The sequence below is a fragment of the Heterodontus francisci genome, chromosome X (genome assembly GCF_036365525.1).
Source record: "Heterodontus francisci isolate sHetFra1 chromosome X, sHetFra1.hap1, whole genome shotgun sequence".
NCBI classification, from domain to species: domain Eukaryota; kingdom Metazoa; phylum Chordata; class Chondrichthyes; order Heterodontiformes; family Heterodontidae; genus Heterodontus; species Heterodontus francisci.
In genome coordinates this window covers 6764252-6787257 of record NC_090421.1, presented here as the reverse complement: position 1 = coordinate 6787257, position 23006 = coordinate 6764252, and the positions used below count along the sequence as shown (strand labels likewise).

The window sequence follows — 23006 nt, the reverse complement described above, 5'->3', positions numbered from 1 at the left end:
TACTTCGTACCCAAACGACAAGACCACTGCTGGCCTGTTTCTTCTAACTTACAGCTAGATTCCCTTGCTTCAGTGATTTTTTTTTTTGTTCTGACTTAGCATTAAACGTAAGGCCAGGATGGTTCAGATATGAATAATTCCAGCATAAAGTACAATCCTACCATCTTTCTAATCAAATATTAAGTAAATGTCTGTTATGTTGCAGGAGATGTTATTGAACTCCCCGTTGCAACTTTCTGCTCCCATCTACACTACTTACTGTGCCACCTAATTTAGTATCGTCAACAAATTGATAAATATAGTGAAAAGCTGAGGCTCTGGTACAGTTTCCTGGGAGACACCACTAGTCATGTCCTGTTAATTGGAGTAGATATCCATTATTCCCTATTCTCTCTATCTTGCCACCTAACCAATTCCCCACCCATGTCCATAAGTTGCCTCCAATTCCATGCCCTATCATTTTTGTTAATAGTCCCTTGTATGGAACCTTATCAAATGCCTTCTGCATGTCCTTATAAAGAACATCCATCAACATTCCCTTTATCCATTACGGTAACAACCTGTTTATTAAAAAAAAAATTCAACTGAGTGAGTTTGACATGACTTACCCTTCACAAATCCATGCTGGCTCTCTCTGATCAGTTCGTATTTGTCCAAGTGCTCAGTCAGTCTGTATGTAATAATAGATTCTAGTAACCTGCAAGCAATATCGTGATCCCTAGTGTAAGGGGAAGATTAAAAAGGTTGATGTCTATGTTGTGGGGAAATACAATAAAAGAACATCAGTAAGGTGGGAAATAGTCCTCTGGTTTTGATATATAGGTGGGAGGAAGTATTTTATGATTGTACTGTATCTTAGATTTCTCTAGTTAGTAAAGGTAGTGCCTAATGTTCTAAGCTATGCTGACAAGAAGATCTAAAGTTCAATTCCTGGTCAATGCCTAGATAGTGGGTCTCAGCTGGGCAAGCAGTTTGAGGTGTTACAATTGCCCTCTGAACTACGAGGGAGGAATAATTAGCCGTGGTTGATGCTCATCTGGAAAACCACTGCGTTTGTATATGCGGGTGTCTGGTAAGACAAGACTGGGCTTGTTTGTGATGAACAGTTGAGTAGCCTGACAAGTCAATTTAACAACACAAACTTGCATTTATATAGCACCTTTAAAACATTCCAAGGTGCTTTACAGAAGGGTAAATCAGACAAAATTCTACACCGAGCCAAAGGAGGAGATATTAGGAAGGGTGACCAAAAGCTTGATTAAAGAGATTGATTTTATGGAGGCTCTTAAAGCAGGAGAGGGAGATTAATTTTTAGGGACAGTTTAGGGCCTAGATGACTAACTGTGTGGCTACTAATGGGGTAAAAGGAAGTGGCCAGAGTTTTCGGAGGAACAGAAAATTTTCGGTGGATTGTAGGGCAGGAGTAGGTTAGAGATTAGGAGTGGCAAGGTCATGAAGAGATTTAAACACGAGGATGAGCATTTTGAATTTCGGGCATTGGGGGGACCGGAAGTCGACGTCGGTCATTGATTACAGGGGTGATGGGTCAGTGAGACTTTGTGTGGGTTAGGATATAGGCAGCAAAGTTTATAGAGGATGAGAGGCTGGCCAAGAGAGCATTGGAATAGTTGAGTCTGGAGGTGACAAAGGGGTGGATGAAGGTTTTAGCAGAAGAAGGGCTGAAACGGGACTGTTGATATTACAGAAGTGGAAGTAGGTGGTCATTGTGATGGAGAGGATATTGGGTCAGAAACTCCGCCTGGGGTCAGAAAGGTAGAGCTGTGTGTTGTCATCGTACATGTGGAACCTCATCATCTCTTCGTATGATGTCAAGGGGCAGCATAAAGACAGCGCTAAAGATAGATCCTTGGAGGACTCAAAGTAACTGTGTGAGAGTGGAAAAAGATGCTTTGGCAATGGACAGAATATCAAAACAGCAAAGAATGACAAAGATTGATGAGGGAAAAGTTAGAGTACGAGAGAAAGCCAGCTAGAAATATTAAAAGATAGTAAGAGTTTCTATAGATATTAAAAAAAAAATGTCAACAAAGTGAGTGTTGGTCCTATAGAAAATGAGTATGGAGAATTAATAAGAGGAAATAAGGAGATGGCAGATGAATTGAACAGATATTTTGCATCAGTCTTCACTATAGAGGATACAAGTAACATCCCAGAACTAGCTGTAAATCAGGAAATGGGAGGGAGGAACCCAAGAAAATTACAATCATCAGGGAGGTGGTACTGAGCAACGAGTTGGAGCTGCGGGCTGACAAGTCCCTGGGTCCTGATAGACTTCATCCTAGAGTCCGAAAAGAAGTGGCTAGTGCGATAGTTGATGCGTTAGTTTTAATTTTGCAAAATTCCCTAGATTCGGGGAAGGTTCCATTAGATTGGAAAATAGCGAATGTAAGTCCTTTATTCAAAAAGGGAGGGAGACAGAGGAAACTACAGGCCAGTTAGCTTAACGTCTGTCATAGGGAAAATGTTAGAAGCTATTCGTAAAGACTTTAGAGCAGGGACTTGGAAACATTCAAGGTAATCAGGCAGAGTCAACATTGTTTTGTGAAAGGGAAATCATGTTTAAATAATTTATTGGAGTTCTTTGAAGAAGTAGCATGTGCTGTGGGTAAAGGGGATGTACTGTACTTAGATTTCCAGAAAGCATTTGATAAGGTACCACATCAAAGGCTATTGCGGAAAATAAAAGCTCATGGTGCGGGGGTAACATGTTGGCACGGATAGAAGATTGGCGCGATAACAGGAGACAGAGATTAGGCATAAATAGGTCATTTTCTGGTTGGCAAGATGTAACGAGCGGTGTGCCGCAGTGATCAGTGTTGGGGCCTCAACTTTTTACAATTTATATAAATGACTTAGATGAAAGGACTGAAGGTATGGTTGCTAAATTTGCCAATGACAAAGATAGGTAGGAAAGTAAGTTGTGAAGAGGACAAAAGGAGGCTACAAAGGGATACAAGATAGGTTGTGAGTGGGCAAAGATCTGGCAAATGGAGTATAATGTGGGAAAATGTGAAATTGTCCATTTTGACAGGAAGAATAAAAAAGAAGTATATTGTCTAAATGGTGAGTGATTGCAGAGCTCTGAGATGCAGAGAGATCTGGGTGTCCTAGTGCATGAATCGCAAAAGGTTAGTCTGCAGGTTCAGCAAGTAATTAGGAAAGCTAATAGAATGTTATCGTTTATTGCGAGGGAAATTGAATACAAAAGTAGGGAAGTTATGCTTCAGTTATACTGGGCATTGGTGAGATCACATGTGGAATACTGTGTACAGTATTGGTCTCCTTATTTAAGGAAGGATGTAAATGCGTTGGAAGCAGTTCAGAGAAGGTTTACTAGACTAATACCCAGAATGGGCGGGTTGTCTTATGAGGAAAGGTTGGACAGGCTAGGCTTGTATCCGCTGGAGTTTGAGAGCAAGAGGCAGCTTGGTTGAAACATGTAAGATCCTGAGAGGTCTTGACATGGTGGATGTGGAAAGGATGTTTCCCCTTGTAAGAGAATTTAGAACTTGGGTTCACTATTTAAAAATAAGGGTGCGCCCATTTAAGACCGAGATGAGGAGAATTTTTTTTCTCTCAGAGGGTCGTGAGTCTTTGGAACTTTCTTCCTCAAAAGGCAGCGGAAGCAGAGTCTTTCAATATTTTTAAGGTAGAGGTATATAGATTCTTGATAAGCAAGGGGGTGAAAGGTTATTGGGGGTAGGCAGGAATGTTGAGGCGAGGTTACAATCAGATCAGCCCTGATCTTATTGAATGGTGGTGCAGGCTCGAGGGGCTGAGTGGCTTACTCCTGTTTCTAATTCATATGTTCATATGATTGGATTGATAAGAGTGGAGCCACTGAGCTGGACAACAAAGCAGAGGTGTTGGAGGAAAATGGTGTGGTTGACTGTATCAAAGGCTGCAGAGGTAAAGAAGAAGGGGGCATGGTAGTGCACCATGAGCATGGTCATAGCCACAGAAGATGTCATTTGCGACTTTTGTTAGGGCCATTTCAGTGCTGCTATGGGAAAACCTGATCAGAGATATTCAAACATGGAGTTGTGGAATGATGGGCGTGGATTTGGGAGGAGATAGCACGTTCAGGGACTTGGTAGAGGAATGGGAGGTTGAAGATGGAGCAGTAGTTTGCAAGGAGAGATGGCTGGAGAGTGGATTTTTGAAGGGGGGTGTGGGTGATGACAGTGGCTTTGAAAGGGGGGGAACAAATTCTGATAAGAGGGAAACATTTAAGATAGCTTGAGCATAGATTCTGTCCTGGAGGGCTGTTTCCCAATGAGAATCTGCACTCGGGAGACGAAGGAAGATGATTTGAAGATGGAGGCAAAGAAAAGTGCTTTTTATGTTCACTTCCTTCAAAGGTGAAGGAATAAAATATTTGTACATCGCAAGTGGGTAGATATGTGGATATTTTACATTTGTTCACAATACCTGTTTAAATCTAGAGCTGAAGCAGCAGTTAATTAACAATGCCATTATAAGCGTCAGGGAACAGTGGTGGCCTTTTTATTTTTCTTTCTCCTGATTTGTGAAACTGCCATGTAGTGTAAATAGCATAGTTTCCTGAATTTAGCAACGAGTTAATCTGGATATCCAGATTAGATTATGGCTATCAGTCTCCCCATAAATAATAAATTGGTCTCATGCCATAGTGAGATTCATCTAAACTAACAAGTTGGGCAGATGACACTGCTTAATGATGCCTAAGCAGAGAGACCTTGGGGTGCAAGTACATAGTTCCCTGAAAGTGGCAACACAGGTAGACAGGGTGGTGAAGAAGGCTTATGGCATGCTTGCCTCCATCGGCTGAGGCATTGAGTACAGGAGTTGGGACGTCATGTTACAGTTGTACAAAACGTTGGTTCGGCCATATTTTGAGTACTGTGTGCAGTTCTGGTCGCCGCACTACAGGAAAGATGTGATTTAAGCTAGAGAGGGTGCAGAAAAGATTCACAAGGATGTTGCCTGGTTTGGAGGGCTTGAGTTATAAAGAGAGATTGGATAGGATGGGTCTGTTTTCCCTGGAGCGAAGGAGGCTGAGAGGGGACATGATAGAGGTATATAAAATTATAAGAGGCATAGATAGGGTAGATAGCCAGAGTCTGTTTCCCATGGTAGGGGTGACTAAAACTAGAGGGCATAGATTTAAGGTGAGAGGGAGGAGATTTAAAGGGGATCAAAGGGGTAAATTTTTCGCACAAAGAATAGCGGGTATCTGGAATGAGCTGCCTGAGGAGGTGGTGGAGGCAGGAACAGTAGCAACATTTAAGAGGCATCTGGACAGGTACTTGTATGAGCAAGGCATAGAGGGATATGGAATTAATGCAGGCAGGTGGGATTAGTATAGATAGGCATTATGGTCGGCATGGACGCGGTAGGCTGAAGTGCCTGTTTCTATGCTGTATGACTCGAAGTACCTAACCTCATCTGGTCTCTTGATTATCGTGAGTCCTATATAAACAAAACAACCTGATCTGCATCAGTCTATAGCAAGGGTGACTAACCAACATTTCACGAGCACGTGCAGATCATAGTTTTATTAACAAACTGTTGGGAGCTCTGGCAAGAAAGATTGTATTATGGGATCATTTTTATTTCAGGCTGTATGGACCCTGCCATAAGATAAATTATGTCTTGGTATATTTGTGCATCATCTCCCGGATGGGGGTATATGAGGTATATAATGAGATCATTAACCACTCAACCAGTCTGGAGCCAGTAAAGGAGCAAGTGGGGGAATTGCCACTGTTAGTACTGAAGATTTGTGTTTGTGGGCTATGAGCTTCTTCAGGAGACAAGCGTGAGATGGTGTTAACTGTACTGGAGATGCTGTTTGCATTTGTGAGATGAAGAGCTGGTGAAAGTAACTCTGAGAGGAGGAACTGAGGAATCAGACACAAGGCGAGAGGAAATCGGAAGAGAGAGAGGGGAAAAGGATGAATTTGGAAAGGGAATGAGAGGGGTAGACGAGCAACAAAAGCAAAATGAGACAGAGAGGTGTGGACAGAGGAGAGTGAGAGAGCTTGAAGGAAGGCGAAAAGAGATAGAGAGAATGGGAATGAGAGTACAACTTAGATCTGAAGTAACTTTGGAAACAAAGCAGGTCAGAAGTCCCATTGATATACCAGGTTTCAAAATGGCTTGCCTGGTATAATTGCAGTTTCAGTGAGAATGTCTGAGCGTTCGAGTATTTTAAAACCTGTGGTGCTTATTTAGCACACGTTTTCTTTTTTTTATCCTTGAGCTTTAAAAGATTTAGTTGGTGGATTATCATCTTTGCCGAATAAAAATGTCACGAAGAATTGGCCTTTTATTCTTCCCAATTTTTCTGCTCTCTTGAAGGCGTGACTTTTTGTTGGGCTATAGTTCCTTAGGATGCTGCTCTCCCTTTTGCTACTCCCCCGGTAAAAGCTAGTTAACTGAGCACAGACTGCGGTTTGAACCTAAGATCTTCCTGATCTGTATAACTCAGTTACTCACTGAATAGCTAAACATGCTAAACTATTGAGAAAGCAGCTCTTTTCTTTAACCAGTTTACTAATCTTCAGTTACATATGAGCCGGGGCACTCTATTGTGCATCACAGGAGAATAAACTGGTTGATTTAATGCTAATCTGCAGTGAGCCTAGTGTGGTATGGTCATACTAATTCAGTGCCTGTTCACAGTGGGATGTGTATGGCCTTCTAACCTTAAGGGCCTATTTTGGCACTTTTTGCTTGTGCTGACTCTGTTTTCTACATGTGTTTACTGTGTTTTCCATGTGAATTGTTTACTGTATGTGCCTTTGCTCCCCCTGCTCACTTTAAAAATAGTCTGCACTTTGCAGGCAGAGGAGTGGACATTGAGCAGGAATAGGACATTGAAGATATTATTGTAACGGTGAGTCCTTTGGGAGCTATTTTAAGGTGGGGAGAAAGGTTCCAATGGCAAGTGGTTTTGCGAAAGAATTGCAGATAGTTCGGGTGTTGTGTCTGTAAGATTGTCCTCTTCTGGAGAACAAGCAGTAATTTGGAGTGTGCAGGCCGAGAAAGATGAAAATAAGGTGTAACAAAGTTACGGAGGGCTTTGAAAACGTGATTTAGTGGCACACAGTTAGCGGAGCTTTGTATGGATCAGTGTGATGAATGTGCAGGTCTTGCTTCAGAATAGGGCATGGGCTATAGACTTCTGGATTTGCTGAAGTTTGTGAAGGTGGGGGAGGCCATTAAGAAATTGATTCTCTGGATAACGAAGATGTGGATTAAGATTTCATCAGTGGTGGGGGAGGGACACTGGCATTGAGGTTGGAAAATGCAGTCCCTGTCATGGACCTAATTTGGAGTTAAAAGCTCAGCTGATGGTTGAACAAGATATTGACATTGTTACGACCGAGGCAGGAGGAGTGCACTGCTCATTCTAGTCCCACTTTTCCACAGGTCACAACATATATTTAAATTTTTCCACTTACCGATAGGGTCAATCATATACTCTATTTTCCCCAGAATAAACAACAAAATTATCAGTTTATTATAAAACAAGTCTTAACCAGTAATGAAGTAAAGCATAAACACACAAAATGTTAAAGTTCCCTTTTTACCTTGGCCAATCACACGCGCATACATACAACGGTTAACCAGAAAAATAAAGGGATTTTTGTTTGTAGAGCTCTATTACAGACAAAAAAAAAACACTTGGGCTAACTACTTGCTCATTCTTGAAGAAACAGCAGATGAGATATGTTGTGTTCCAAAACTGGCATACAATCTGGCCTCCGAGTGCACATGGACGCATCATTAGGATCTTTTAGAACGGTTCTTTTCAGGTGGCGTTGAGAATTAATTCAGACTTTGCTTCAAAGACAGGAGATGAGATGAGTTGACACAGTGGACTTCTCCGGGTCATTTAGAGAGGTGCTGGAAAGCTGAGCTGGGTTGTGGTCTTCTCTTTCCTTGTAAATTCTCTCCCTTTTTATACAGTTCAACCCTAACTCAAAACAATTCAAGAGCGAAACCGACAATAGGAGGTCAACCTCTTGACCGCCATCAATCTTGACCTGTCACTTCTTTGTAAACAACTTCTCCAGGTGTCCAAAGTTCTCTATTGTTTATTGAGCTGGAAGTCAGGTGGTTTCCCGGAAAGGCTTGTTGCTGGACGTCAGGTCGTTTCCCAGAAAGGCTTGTTTTCCTCACAAGACCTCTTTTTAAAAAATGTTTCCAGGGACTATTTTTCAAAGTCAAGTGGCCTTTCCATGACCCCCTTTGAAAACCCCAAAGTTTAACATTTCTTCAATCTTTCAAAAATGAATCCTTGGAAAAAAAATATTTAACAAAATACAGAGGCACTTTCGTAACAATATTACATACCACCTAGAAATGTTGTAGCACCGAAACAGGCCATTTGATCCATCGAGCCAGCTCCGGTGTTTTTCTAAATAAAAACAACATTGTTCAATCCCCTTCTCCTGCTTACCCACTTATCCACTTATCCTTTTAATATTCTTCTAATTCCATTTTCTAATGTCCCTTTTAATTCTTTTTGTTATCATATAAATTTGTGCCAGCCTGTTACTTTTCTGCCTTCTCATTACCTTTTTCCCTGGCCAGTGAAAACAATTCCCATTTACCCTATTGTAACACTTCAATATGTTGACTGTTATCTGGTTAATCCGCTCCTGTGGAAAAAGCCCTAACTTTTGAATTCCCTTTTTCATAATTGTAACCCATCATTCCTGTAACATCCTAATGAATCTCTGCTGCATCTTTTCCATTGCTTTTTTTTTTGTATCCTTCCTATAATGCGATATGACCTGACCAAGTCTTGTACAGGTTCAGCATCATCTATCTCTTGTATTAGATACAAACAAAGGATTCTGCTTGCCATTTTTATGACATTAACTACTTATGCTGCCGCGTTTTTAATGACCTTTTTTTAAAAATTTGCTTGGGAAATGGGTGATCCTCGCAAGGCTACATTTATTGTCCATCCCTAGTTGCTCTGAGAAAGAGCTTTTTTTCCAAATCTCGGCCACTCAGTTGAGCTGTAAATTTTTCATGTCCTAGCTGAGTGTTGAAAGGCTATCTCCACATGGAGGGTAATCTGGATTAGTAACTGCTTAAAGGGAAAGAAGCAGAAGGGTGTTGAGATATGAGGACATAAACTAGGACAGGTGCGTCTGAGCAGTGCTCTGAGACAAATGGCCCCTGAATCCTGGCAATCTGGCCTTTGAAACACAAGCAACTCAATCCTATTTGCCCTTATATTTCTTATTCGCTGATTTGTCCTGTTTAATTCTGTGGACCTAGAGATTTTGACAAGGCTATCCTTAGCACTGTTGCCTCATTGGTGGTGAAGTCCTAAATCAGAGCACCAAGCACATTTAGTATCAGCCACTTGTAAATTAAAGGGAAAATGAATTTAAACTTTAAGTTGTCCCCGAGCTTCCTTGGTACAGTTGTGTGGCCCAAATGTCTTTCTTGCTGTATTTAATTAGAAGTGTACGTTGACCGAATGGATTTGGACATCTTGGGACAGTAACTTTTCTAGTTATCAATTCTAGAGACATTATTATCATGTTTGTTATGTTGCTATTAGGAAAGGCTGCATTGACCCATATATCTTGCACTTATTGAAATTGCAGTGGATTCTGAGATTTCATCTTTCTGCTGTTCAGTGATCTGAAAGTTGATGACGTAAATCTTGGAAAAACAAGTAAGTTACAACAGAATGTTATATGTTTTTGAAACCTTTGTGTCAGGAGTGAATGTGACGTTTTGGATGAGGGCTTCATATTGGGAGTTGGCTGTGGGACTGTGTCTGACAGTTTTGTGTCAGCATTTGACTGAGGCATTGCAGTTCAATGTCTCAATCGTATTTTGTGCATTGGTCTTTGTAAGAAGAAATCGCTGTAAAATGGTTTCCTCTTTTAAGCAGCTGGAAGGTGGATTTAAAAACCACCAGAGGGTTTAGTATTTTCAGTAAGGCAGAGAGCTATTTTGAATCGATGTAAATAGTTTGGGAATAATCGAGTACTGTACACACACTTCTTTGGAGACTAGTGCTATCACTGAACTAATGAAATTGGAGCTTTTGCAAACAGCCTCAGGAATTCTCAATTTCAACGCTCAGATATATTTTAATTAAGGTAGAGGAAAGAAAGCTTAGAGACTCTTCACCCATCAAATCTTTTGAGGCAGCCCTGTTAAAATTAATTTCAGAAATATACTGTCAACAGTGTGGACTTCTGAAAAATTAAAAGTTGAACATTTGTACATTTTATGGCTATCCAAAACAAAAAGAAGACAAATGGTGAACTGCATATTTGGTCTTCAGTTTATTAGCTGGACACACCTGTGCATATTGTTCAACTTGATGCTATATTGCTGCAGAAGGCCTCACAACTTTGTTTTGTTCCTCCCAGCAAGCTGCCTACTCATACTGGGGTACAGCAGCCCTCTGGTATGTCCCTCAAATGTGCATTCTTCATGTTTGAGCCTAGATCATCAATGTTAAGTTATTTGTGGAGGGCATTATAGTGAAGCCCAATCCTGCCCTATCCTGATGTCCAGCAGGCTCTAATCGGCAGGTAACCTTGGCTGAAGCCTGAAGGGCTGTTATTTTTCTAATTGCTAACTTTCTCCTCTCCTCTCCTGAAGGCATTGGTTCCTAACTGAGGTACGATTCCACGGATGTCGGTTCACAGAAAAATGGACAGAATAACAGAATGTGATCCCAACAAACTGGTAAAAATCCCAGAAAAAGATTTAATCCTATATCATAAAAATGGGAATTTAATCTTTCCAGTCACATAAACCATTACTGCAATGGTCAACGGACAGGATCTTGGAATGTGATCTCCAAAACATCAGTAAAAATCCTGGGATCACGTAATTTAAAAACAGAATTTAACTTAATCAGTCACCATAAACTAGTGGCCGTTCTCATTATGCGTGAGCCTTGAAAGTGAGTGTTGGCAAGTTGGGGGGTATCAGAGCTGAGTCTGATCCTTCCTTGCTGATGATCATACCTGCACACTTCTCACAGGGACCGCTGATGACAGTTAGGAATGGAAAACTTGCCCCATATTCCCCTTTCTAAGCCAGAGATGCTCACTGAAGTCTGAATCAGCTAGTTTAGCACAAACTCAGGATTGAATCTGGGATCTTCCTGGTGTCTATTGCTTAATACTCCAGCTAAAATTGATGAGCCATCAGGGATGCCTAGGACTGTATTTTTTTTAACTTTGTTTCGGCAGGCGAATCATGTTCTTGAGCACTTTCTATTTTGGATACCCAGTGTTGGCATTAGGCATTCTGAGTTCATGTAATGTGTGGGCAAATGCTGAATAAAACTTTCTTTGACCCAAGTTTAGAAAGAGCACCCCCTACAATACCAGTGTGAATTTTCCATTCTCTTTTGTGGCATCTTCAAGTAACATTATCTGTTTGTACTGAATTTTGTGTCGTGACATGTACCCATTAGGAATTGGGTTAAAACTGTCCAAAATGATGTTATATAGGACTGTTAAAGCCAGCAGGCAACAGTCTGGGGTAGATCCAAACCCACATCCCTGAGGTGAAAAAACAGCATGCAAACCAATTCTGCCACACAGTTCATCTGACTTGATTAAATTATGAAAGCTTGTTTGTTTTGGAAAGAATTTGTTAAACCATGTGCTTTTCTTTTCTCTAGACTTGCAAAAGTTTTTTTTTAAAACATGCTATTTCAGGTCTTGTACCCGTTCTTATTGCTGGTTTAGATGAGGTATTGTACAAGCAGTATATTGGGTGGGGGAATGATTTATCAGTAGGTGAAAGCTATCCTAAATATTGCCAAATATCTGTTGCATGAGCTTTTGAATAATGTTATTCATACAGTCTATTTTTGTTATGTCAGAGTTGTTTTTGCTTAAAAATGTTTAAATTATGCAGTAATTTGATTTAAGCAACCTCTATAAGGACAGGAGACGCTTTTTTAAAATTGAAAATCATGCAATCAACATAATTTAAATTAGGAACATAGGAATAGGATTATGCCATTCAGACCTTCAAGCGTGTTCCCCCATTCACTTGAATCATAGCTGATCCGTATCTTAATTGTAGCTACTTCCAATTTACAGGACGAGACTGTATTGCCACAGAATTGATCAGTGGTATAGAGAGGAGTTGCAAAATTTCACAACAAATCAGCTGCAACAATTAAAAGTAAAAGCGCGGTAATGGAGTTGAAACTAATGTTACATGCAAGTTGGCAAGTTATACTTTGTGCAGGAAATTTATTAAAATAATTAAATTCCATTTAATTAGATCATTGCTAATCTGTATCTTAACTCCATTTACCTGGCTTGGTTCCATATCCCTTAATAACCTTGCGTAACAAAAGTTTTATCAATCTCAGTTTTGAAATTTTCAATTGATCTCGCCTCAACCTCTTTTTGGGGGGAAGAGAGTTCCAGATTTCCACTACCCTTTGAGTGAAGAAGTGCTTTCCGACATTACCCCTGAATAGCCTAGCTCTAATTTTTAAGATTGCCGCTGGTTCTGGACTCCCCTGCCAGAGAAAATAGTTTCTCTCTCTCTACCCTCTCAAATCATTTAAACACCTCAGTTAAATCACCCATTAATCTTCTGTACTTAAGGGAATACAAGCCTAGTCTATGCAACCTCTCCTCATAATTTAACCCTTTTACCCCCGATATCATTCAGGTGAATCTGTGATGCATCCCCTCCAAGGTCAGCATATCCTTTCTGAGGTGCGGTGCCCCGAACTGAACACAGTACTCCCAATGCGGTCTAATCTGAGCTCTACCACTCTAGCATTGCTTCCATCTTTTTTGTATTCTAGCCCCCTTGAGACAAAGGCTAACATTCCAATAGGCTTTCTAAAAAAAAAATGTTTGTACCTGTCCACTAGTGTTTGGTGATTTCTGTACATGGGCCCCTAAGTCTTTGCTCCACCACAGTTTCTAGCTTCTCAACATGTAGAAAGTATTTTGATCTATTGTTCTTGGGTCAAAAGTAGATGACTTCACACTTCCCCACACTAAACTTAATCTTCCACAGTTTTCTCATTCACTTAATCTATCAATGTCCCTTTGCAACTTCTTGCTCCCATCTACACTAAATACTATGCCACCGTCAGCAAATTTGGATATATGGCTCTCTATTCCTTCATTTAAGTCATTGATAAATATAGTGAAAAGCTGAGGTCCCAGCACAGATCCCTGGAGACACCACGACTCACTCCCTAGCAATTGGAGTACATCCCCATTCTCCCTACTCCATCTCCTACATCCTAACCAATTCCCTTCCCATGCTAATAGGTTGCCTCCAGTTTCCATCCCCTTTCATTTTTGTGAACTGTCCCTTGTGTGGAACCTTATTGAATGCTTTCTGGAAGTCCACATAGCATTCATCGACAATCCCTTATCTACCACATTAGTGACCTCCTCAAGAAATTCAGCTGGTTAGTTAGACATGATTTACCCTTTACAAATCCATGCTGGTTTTCTCTGATCAGTTCATATTTGTCCAAATGCTTAGGGACAGAGAGCCTGATGACAGATTCCAATAACTTGCCCACAACAGACATTAGACTGATAGATATATCATTTTCTGGTTTCTCTCTCTCTCACTTTTCTTAAATAATGGAGTGAGGTTCTTTGTTTGAAAGTGTTTGATATTTGTTCCATTACTTGAAGCAAATGAATCTTTCAAGCTCCAGATATGTGGAAAAGTTAAGTTGGCAAAACTGAAATTATCCTGTTTGACTCTTGCCAGCATCTATGTGCCTCTGGTACTGCTTGCTGTTGCTTTTGCAGGCAGAACCTGCAGATATGCACCACTATAGTCTTTTTCAGCTCTCAGCTGGGGTTTCTACCCAACATCCAGTCAGTTGGCGAGATGATTCTTTCACCTCCAGGATATTGCTGAATTGCTTTCCTACCTCAGCTTCTCTCCTGCTGAAATCCTCATGCGCATTTTCTGTGCCTTGAAGATTGATTTCTGTATTGCTCTCCTAAGTGGCCTCCCCAGTTCCACCCTGCATAAACTTCAGCAAAACCAGAACTCTGCAACCTGTCATCTTTCAAAAGATCCTACTCTTGAATCATCTTTGTCTTTGTGCACTTCCACTAGCTCCTTGTGCCCTAACAAAACTACTTCAAGATTTTTGTCCCATTTTCAAATCTTTCCACAGTCTCATTCCACTTATTTAGCCATGTATTCCTGCCCACACTCACTGTACCTCTGACTTCGGATTATAGCTTGTTCATTCCCCCTTCAGTCCATCGTCAGAATCTGCTCTGCTTCTCTCTCCGCCAATGCTGCCAGACCTGCTGAGTATTTCCAGCCTTTCTTGTTTTTATGTCAGAATCCACTACTTCAGCTGATGTGCTTTTGCTCACTGGAATATTCTCCCAAAGTTATTTTGCCTTGATCGCTATTAATTGCTCCACCATTGGCAGTGTGCCTTCAGCTGCTAAGGTCCTAAGCTCTAGAATTCCCTCCCTAAAGCTCTACGCCTCTCTTTCTTTAAGAAGTTCCTTAAAACCTACCTCTTTAACCAAGCTTTGATCATCTGTCTTAATATCTCCTTCCATGGCTTGGTGTCAAATTTTGTTTGACACTCCGGTGAAGCACCATGTTAAAGACTTTATACAAATGCAAGTTGTTGTTACATCTTGAAATACATCTATTTGAACATGCTTTCAGAGTGTGCCTGTCTCTCAAAATATTCAGATGCTCTTTTAGTGTATAAATAAAAGTTCTGGGACTTGAACACGTAATCTAGGCTGACATTTGAATGTAATACTGAGAACATTCAATGTATTGCCATTTTGAATGAAATGTTGAGCTAATATTCCAGCAATGGTTCGAGATCCAATAACAACATTCCTCTCAACCAAAAACAGATTAACTGGTTCATCTCATTGTTTTTAGGATCTTACTGGATGCAAAATAGATACCACATTTGCCTATAATAAGTCACTATATGTCAGAGTAATTCATTGTGTGAAATCTTTGTTTGTAGATGCATGGCGATAAGGAATTATATAATACAAGTCTTTCTTTTAGTCGTGGTAGCCATGAAAAGCATATTACTGTTCTTCGGAATAAAGAAAAACTGTGCAAGTTTCTTCCTCTATTTTTTTTCCCTCCCTCCCGCCGCGCCCCCCCCCCCCCCACCTTTTTGAGTTGCAATTTTTAAAAAAAGGAGTACTGAGTAAAATGAATGGTAAGAGGAGATAACTGCAGTCAATCAAAGAAACAGGAAGTCTTGCTATCTCCTCAACTCTATTTCTCTAGCATTAGTGCTGGAGACTGACTCTGACCTGAGAAGACTGAGAAGGGAAGGTTGGAACATATGGAAATCATTTTGAAGGTGTACGATGCTAAAACAGATTAACAAACTTTGCAACAACAGAATCATTTGCACTTCTATAGATTCTTTAACATAGCAAACCGTGCCAAATTGCTTCACAAAAAGGCAGATGAGTCAACAAACAGGATTGATTGTGATAGCTTTTAATGTACAAAATATCTTATGAGGCTTCAGAATGGAGGGTATGGACCTGAGCAGGAATAGGGAAGAGAGTTATGGGAGGTGGTCAACAAGGTAGGTTTTTAAGAGGTTTTTGAAGTTGGAGAGAGAGAGAGGACAAGACAGAAGAATTTGGGAATACAATTCGTGCAGTAATGGGTTAGGAAATGGTTTTCCACTAATATTTGAGTGGAAAAGGGAGCGGCGCAGTGGTTAGCACCGCAGCCTCACAGCTCCAGGGACCCGGGTTCGATTCCTGGTACTGCCTGTGTGGAGTTTGCAAGTTCTCCCTGTGTCTGCGTGGGTTTTCTCCGGGTGCTCCGGTTTCCTCCCACAAGCCAAAAGACTTGCAGGTTGATAGGTAAATTGGCCATTATAAATTGTCACTAGTATAGGTAGGTGGTAGGGAAATATAGGAACAGGTGGGGATGTTTGGTAGGAATATGGGATTAGTGTAGGATTAGTATAAATGGGTGGTTGATGTTCGGCACAGACTCGGTGGGCCGAAGGGCCTGTTTCAGTGCTGTATCTCTAATCTAATCTACAATTGACCAGATTCAGAAAAGCTGGGCCATCGACACAGCTATTGCACAAGTAGGGTGGAGCTAGGTCAAGGAAGGATCACTAAAAGATTGAGGGGTTTTAACTCAATTCATTAGCAGGTGGAGATCAGTTGAGGTCAACAAAGGTGTGAGTGGGATTTTGTACAGATTGGATGCAGCCATGTTTTGAATGAATTGGAATTCATTGGGGGAGGGAGATTGGCTAGAGAGACATCAGGAAATTTTACGTTTGAGATGTCAAAGGCATGGATGAAGGTTTAAAGGGGTGAGCTACGGGTGGAGGCTGGCAATGTTTCGGAGGTGAAAATAGTTGGTCTTAGTAATGGACTTAACTCTTTAGATAATAGGTAAAATCAACCTTTAAGCAATTAAACAAAATGGTGTTGGTTGTGTCGGTAGAACAGAAACCAGACTGAAGAAAAGTGGTTGTGTAGTTGCATGACAACGACATGCTCTAAGACTTGAGAGGAAGGAGGATAGTTGGAGAAGACAAGTTGAGGATGAGCCTTTTGAGGAAGGAGGATGGTTGCATTTGTGAAGATGGTGGAATAATGCAGGAAGAAAAGGGAAAGTTTATTATGTCTGTGGTTAAAAGGAGGTGGAGGAGCTGATTGGTTTCATGAAGGAAGTAAGAGGTGAGAGAGAAATTGCTGTGTGTTCTGGAGGCACTTAGGGACAGGTAGGCAGTGAGGAATTAGGCCAAGGCAGTCGAGTGGGTGGTCTCAGATTCGGAGACTAAAATGCATGAGCTTCTCGTGCCTGCTATCAGTGGTGAGGATGAATGGGTTGAAGGAGATGGTTTGTTTGATGAAGAGGTGACCGTTGTGCTTATCTGTCAGGATGATTCTGGAGTAGTAGATTTTAGCAGTAGAGAGGGGGAGGGAATGGTGGTTGAGCCAGTTCTGATATATTTTGTTTCTGTCTTCACGGAAGAAGACACAAAAAAGACCAAGAATAGTCGAACATCAAGAGGCAAAAGGGAGGGAGGAACTTATAACAATCACTATCATTAGAGAAAAAGTACTAGGTAAACTAATGGGACTAAAGGCTGACAAGTCCCCTGCATCCTAGGGTCTTAAAAAGAAAAGTGGCTGCAGAGTTAGTGGATGCGTTGGTTGTAATCTTCCAAAATTCCCTAGATTCTGGAAAGGTCCCAGCAGATTTAACAACTCTATTGAAGGAAGGAGGGAGACAGAAAGCTGGATACTATAGGCCAGTTGGAGTTATCCTAACATGTCATTGGGAAAATACTGGAATTCATTATTAAGGAAGAAGTAGCAGGACATTTAGAAAACTATAAGACAGTCAAGCAGAGTCAGCATGGTTTTGTGAAAGGGGAATTGTGTTTGACAAATTTATTGGAGTTCTTTGAGGATGTAACAAGTCGGTTGGATAAAAGGGAACCAGAAGATTTGGGGTATTTGGATTTCCAAAAGGCATTTGATAAGGTGCCACATAAAAGATTACTGCACAAGATAAGAACTCATGGTGTTGGGGGTAATGTATTACTTAGCCAATCCTCTATCCATGCTAACAGGAAACCGAGCTGGGATAAATGGGTCATTTTCAGGTTGGCAAACTATAACTAGTGGGGTGCCACAGGGATCAGTGCTAAGGTCTCAACTATTTACAATCTATATTAATGACTTGGATGGAGGGACCAAGTGCATTGTAGCTAAATTTTCTGACAATGCAAAGATAGGAAAGTAAGTTGTGAGGAGGACTCCTCTGTAAAGGGATATAGATGGGTTAAGTGAGTGGGCAAAAATTTGGCAGATGGAGTATAATGTGGGAAAATGTGAGATTGTCCACTTTGGTGGGAAGAATAGAAAAGCAGAATATTATTTAAATGGAGAGAAACTGCAGAATGCTGTGGTACAGAGGGATCTGGATGTCCTCATAAGTGAATCACAAAACGTTACCATGCAGTTAGAGCAAGTAATTAGAAGGCAAATGGAATGTTGGCCTTTATTGCAAGGGGGATGGAGTATAGAAGTGGGAAAGTCTTGCTACAACAGAGTGCAGAGTGTTGGTGAGACCACACCTAGAGTACTGCATACAGTTTTGGTCTCATTTTCTAAGGGGGGATATACTTGGAGGCAGTTCAGAGAAGGTTCACTAGGTTCCTGGGATGATGGAGTTGCCTTATGAGGAAAGGTTGAACAGGGTGGGCCTAGACTCATTGGAGTTTAGAAGAATGAGAGATGATATTGAAACATAAGATTTTGAGGGGGCTTGACAGGGTAGATGTTCAGAGGATGTTTTCCCTTGCCGGGGAATCTACATCAAGGGGGCACAGTTTCAAAATAAGGGGCCTCGTATTTAAGATGGCGGTGAAGAGGAATTTCTTCTCTGAGGGTCATTAATCTTTGGAATTCTCTTTCCCAGAGAGCAGTGGAGGCTGGGTCATTGAATATATTCAAGGCTGAGACAGATTTTTGATCTACAAGAGAGTAAAGGGTTATGGGGGACTGGCAGGAAAGTGGAGTTAAGGCCACGGTCAGATCAGCTATGATCTTATTGAATGGCGGAGCAGGCTCAAGGGGCCAAATGGCCTATTCCTGCTCCTATTTCTTATATTCTTATTTGTTTATGTTTATGTTTAGAGATACAGCACTGAAACAGGCCCTTCAGCCCACCGAGTCTGTGCCGCCCATCAACCACCCATTTATACTAACCCTATACTAATTCCATATACCACATCCCCACCTGTCCCTATATATTAGGTCAGTAGTGCACCAAGTGCACTTGAGCCTGTGTTCTTAGGATTTGAGGTGACAAAGGTCATTGCTCTATTGGCTCTGTAGGAGGCTGAGAGCTTTGGTAGGAGTAAAGATGTCAAAAGTGCAGACAAGGCAGCTGTTTAGCATATCAGCTGATGTAAATAATGGAATGCCAGAGCAGGGGTAGTCTGGGTAGCAGACGATGCTAGTGAGGGATTTGAGGGTAGCTTTGAAAAAGAGGCAAGAGGGGGTGGTAGACAGTGAGGTGCTCAAAGTGCAGGAGGACTAAGGGGATCAGTCCCCAGATTCCTCTGTGAAAGGTCTTTGCCGCCACGATGGGGAGCAGTATAGAATGTGCAGCTGGCTGGAACAACCTCAGCGTGTGTGTGGAAAAGAATTATTGCTGGTGTACTAGGTTTCAGTCAAGTTGAGAAAATCAGTGGAGTCCTCCAGGATACTTTGTGGATGAGAAGGGCCTTGTTAGCAAGGAAATGGACATATTGTAGCATGATGCAAGAGTGGATGGGGAGAACCTCAGGGTGGAGCCATTATAGGTCAGTGATGATGGGTGAGTGTTTCTCATTAAATTCCATTGTGTGGCTGCGTTTTGCACAAACTGGAGTTTGTGGAGGGAGAATGATGGAGGGACAGTAATAGCATTGGAGCAATTGATTCTGGAAGCGACAAGTGTGGATAAAGGTTTTGGTGGTAGGGGTGGAGATGAGCAATGTAGTGGAAGAGGAAACTTAAGTAGACTTGGTTAATAGAGAGCATGCGGTGTATGAAGCTCACTCAGGATGAGACAAATGACAGTGTTGCAAACGTTTTGTGTTCTACCCTAGGCAAGTGTTTGTGCAGGGGTTTGTGTCGGTGGCAATGGAACAGAGTTTATGTCGGGTGCCAACAACAAATGCTTTGGTCTTCCTGAAGTTCAGCTGAAAATAATTTGACACGTCAGACAGGCAGTCCAACAACACGGAAGTAGCTGTTGGAGAAGTGCTTCATCGAACTGAATGTCATCAGCATACCTATAGAAGTTGATCCCCTGCCTAAAGATGGCACACAATACTTGTTTTGGTTTCCAGAATGCTTAAAATGAATATTTAACAATGTTTAGAATGGAGAACAGGCTACTTGTGCCACCAGTTTTAAAATGTGCAGCATTTCCTTCGCCTGATATTCAGACATCATCCAATATTATCAGAATAATTGTGTCTAGGTGGTGATGTGTGGAAATAGCTAGCCGATCTCCTGTTGCATTGATCACGATAAGTCAGAGGTTATGCTGTTTCAGGAGGGGAGGTATACATGGACACTGAGAATTTGAAAAGATATTTTTGAGGGATGTACTTGAGACAAAGTAAGTATTTTTTTGATTGGCGAATAGAAAGTAGTACTATCCTTATTGTTTGCAAATATAAAATGAATTTGTTCTCCTCATACTCAACTGTTGCACAAATAGAGCTGTGCATGTAACCTGCTGTGGTTGCACATGTCAATGTCCTCTAAAATGCAGCTAATTGCTTAAGTTCTCCTGCCAGTTACCTATGGATAAAGCTGATGTCGATGCAAAGATTTTAGCTACCTTCATAGTTCTTGTAGTTTATTGCCTGTGATTCCTCACACCATTTCCATTGCTGGTTAGTGGGTGGGGCTTATGAACCAAAACGTTTTGATATGATATGTGAATCGTCAGTCTTGCTGTCAATTATATTAAAGAACTGGTGTATTATCTGCCTCCCCACTCCAAAATGTGGTGGTGGTGATCAAACTGAAAAGAGGCAGCATGGAGGTGCATCTTGAGAACTGTGCACAAATGGTTTGCAGAGAGTGATACTGATGCATTTTCAGTCATATTCAGTTACTTAGTTCAGCCTCTTCATTCAGCTGCTAGATTGACAGCTCTCATAAGCCTCCTGAACTCAAGGCTTGGGCTTCTGTGTGAGGGACAAGCATTTGCTGGAAAACCTTGAAATATTTCAACCACACAAAGGTAGGTAAAACAAATGTAAGTTGTATCATTATTCAAAGCTTTATTATGTTTGAAACCTTATTTCCAGTATTACATTCTCAGCTTACTGAAAAGGTGAGATGATGGCAAAATATTTCTAGAAGTATTTTGAGTGACTTCGTTTGGTTCCTTTTGCTCTTTTTTGCTGATTGCCAATTTTTGATTTATAATTTTCCTTTCCGTGTGTCTTGATTTTGTTTGTTTGATACATTCCCTAGCGGTTTTGTTGCAAAATCTGAAATTTGCAAATGTCGTGCCTGAAGTGTGACCAACAATGCATGTTAGAAGTGAGACTTTTAACAAATATATACTAATGGATTTGGGGGTGGAGAGGCAAATCTGCGTCGTGGCAGCCTCAGCATTCTGCTAGATAGAGACATTATAAATATGAAGACTGGAGTGAGATTTTCCTCAGTTACTTACTTGAATTGCAGAACACCAAACATCGCAACGTGGGGAAGTCTATTTCTGCACATGTGGGCAAACGTTGAGGGACCCTCACACTTTCAGAACTCGTGAATACCTACACCCTTTAAATGTGAGCAATGGTGGAAGAGTTATACTCTTGCCACTAAGCTTTGCAGGCACAAGAAAATCCTTTTGGAAAAGACTTTAAATCGACAGTGTGATAGTCATGTGACGCAAGAAAAATTTCCCTAAATTTTGCAAAAGTCCTCTAAATATTGCAGCGCCATCTACAGGTACTACAGATAGTTACAGCTAGGTGTGGATCCAGTTAACATTGCAGATGCCATAGGAATTGTTTGCAGTTGACAGGACATACTGATTTTAATACTTGGCTAGATGATCTGTGGGGTTGTGCACTATAAGTCAGAGAATATGGTCACCCTGGCATGTGTCTGATATCTTGGTATTATTTATTACTTTCTATCCCCTTAATTCTTTATTTTTGCTTTTCTTCTGTCCTTGTCTACATCTGTCTTTATCCTTTGGTGGGGAATGGGAGCCGCCAATGGCTGCATGCTGCATTTGAAATGGGGATTGCAGGATTTAAAAAGTGTCCAAGCGGTTTCCTTTCCCATTCCCCCATCACTGGTTCTCTTCCCTGCCCTTTGTTCCCCCAATCACTTGTTGTCTCCCCTTTTCTTCCAATGCATCAGCTATTCCTTCACCTTTCTACCACCTTTCCAATTCCTATCACGCCCTCACTTCTATTGTTGCCCCAACCCTGACCCCTTGAAACAACCTGCTCAAACGCTACATTATCCCCTCTTCTTCCACTGCCATTCAGCTAGAAAGGAAGAGTTTGCAAACTTTTCACGTGCTTAGGACGTCCTAAGACATTTCACAGCTAGTTAAGTAATTTGTGCTCAGCAAGGCCCCACACACACCAATGAGATAAATAGTTGTAATGATGTTGGATGAGGGATAAGTATTGGCCAGGACACCAGGGGGAAATTAAGTACACTGTATATGTTCAGATTGTACGATTCAAATTGGGGTAAAAATATCAAGTCAAGCCCAGGCTTTTGGGAAAAGTTGAGAACTTCAAGTGAAAACTTTAATGAAAGCATCAAAAGACAAAAGGTGAATTTAATCATATTGTGATTTTTTTTCTTTGTTTTTCCATTTTGTTTAAATCCTTATTTTGGATATTAGAAATTTTAGTTACTGAGAGGAGAAATGGCAAAAGAAATACATTTTCTGATTTTTGTGGGGGCCCAGTGCCTAGATTGTGCAATCATGGTGATGATTTTATACTCTCAAACCCCATGACAAATGCGACCATAGAAATTTATAATGAAGAGTTGAAACCAAAACTTATGCCAAAAGTATGACAACAGGAAATAGAGTTATGCAGATGGAAGGTGTGTTCAGATGTTTAATATATTATGGATATTACAAACCTTATTCCAGTGTTAAATTCTCGCAAAGCCAAGAAATTATGATGGTTAAAGGAATTTTGAAAAATATTTGCAGAAGTTTCATTGTTTTGCCTTCCTTTGCTAATAGCTCAGCATTAATTTCATGTGTCTTCAGTATATTTTCATTGGAAATATATGCACTTGCTTTCGATTGGTGCATCGCTCTCCTGTTCAGTTGTGATTTCCTGTTGTATGAATATGAAATATGAGCCAAGTAAGTGCAAGTATGGCAGAAATTTGCATATATACTGGTATGACACCTGAAATGTGATGTCCCAAACCTGC

At 41.0% G+C, this 23006-nt stretch overlaps 1 protein-coding gene across 19 annotated transcripts in view; it reads left to right on the top strand.

Moving 5' to 3' along the window:
* kmt2d (lysine (K)-specific methyltransferase 2D) overlaps positions 1 to 23006 on the top strand; it is a 250592-nt gene that overhangs the window by 5609 nt on the left and 221977 nt on the right. Inside the window, exons 2-3 of one of the 19 annotated variants that reach the window (XM_068024852.1) lie at positions 9639 to 9709; positions 10654 to 10740. The exons of 16 other annotated variants lie outside the window; for them this stretch is intronic. The gene's annotated coding sequence lies outside the window, so the exon portion shown is untranslated. Of the gene's footprint in view, positions 1 to 9638; positions 9710 to 10653; positions 10741 to 20747; positions 20818 to 23006 lie in introns of those variants that run through there. 2 more of the 19 variants (XM_068024854.1, XM_068024856.1) reach the window with 2 other exon arrangements.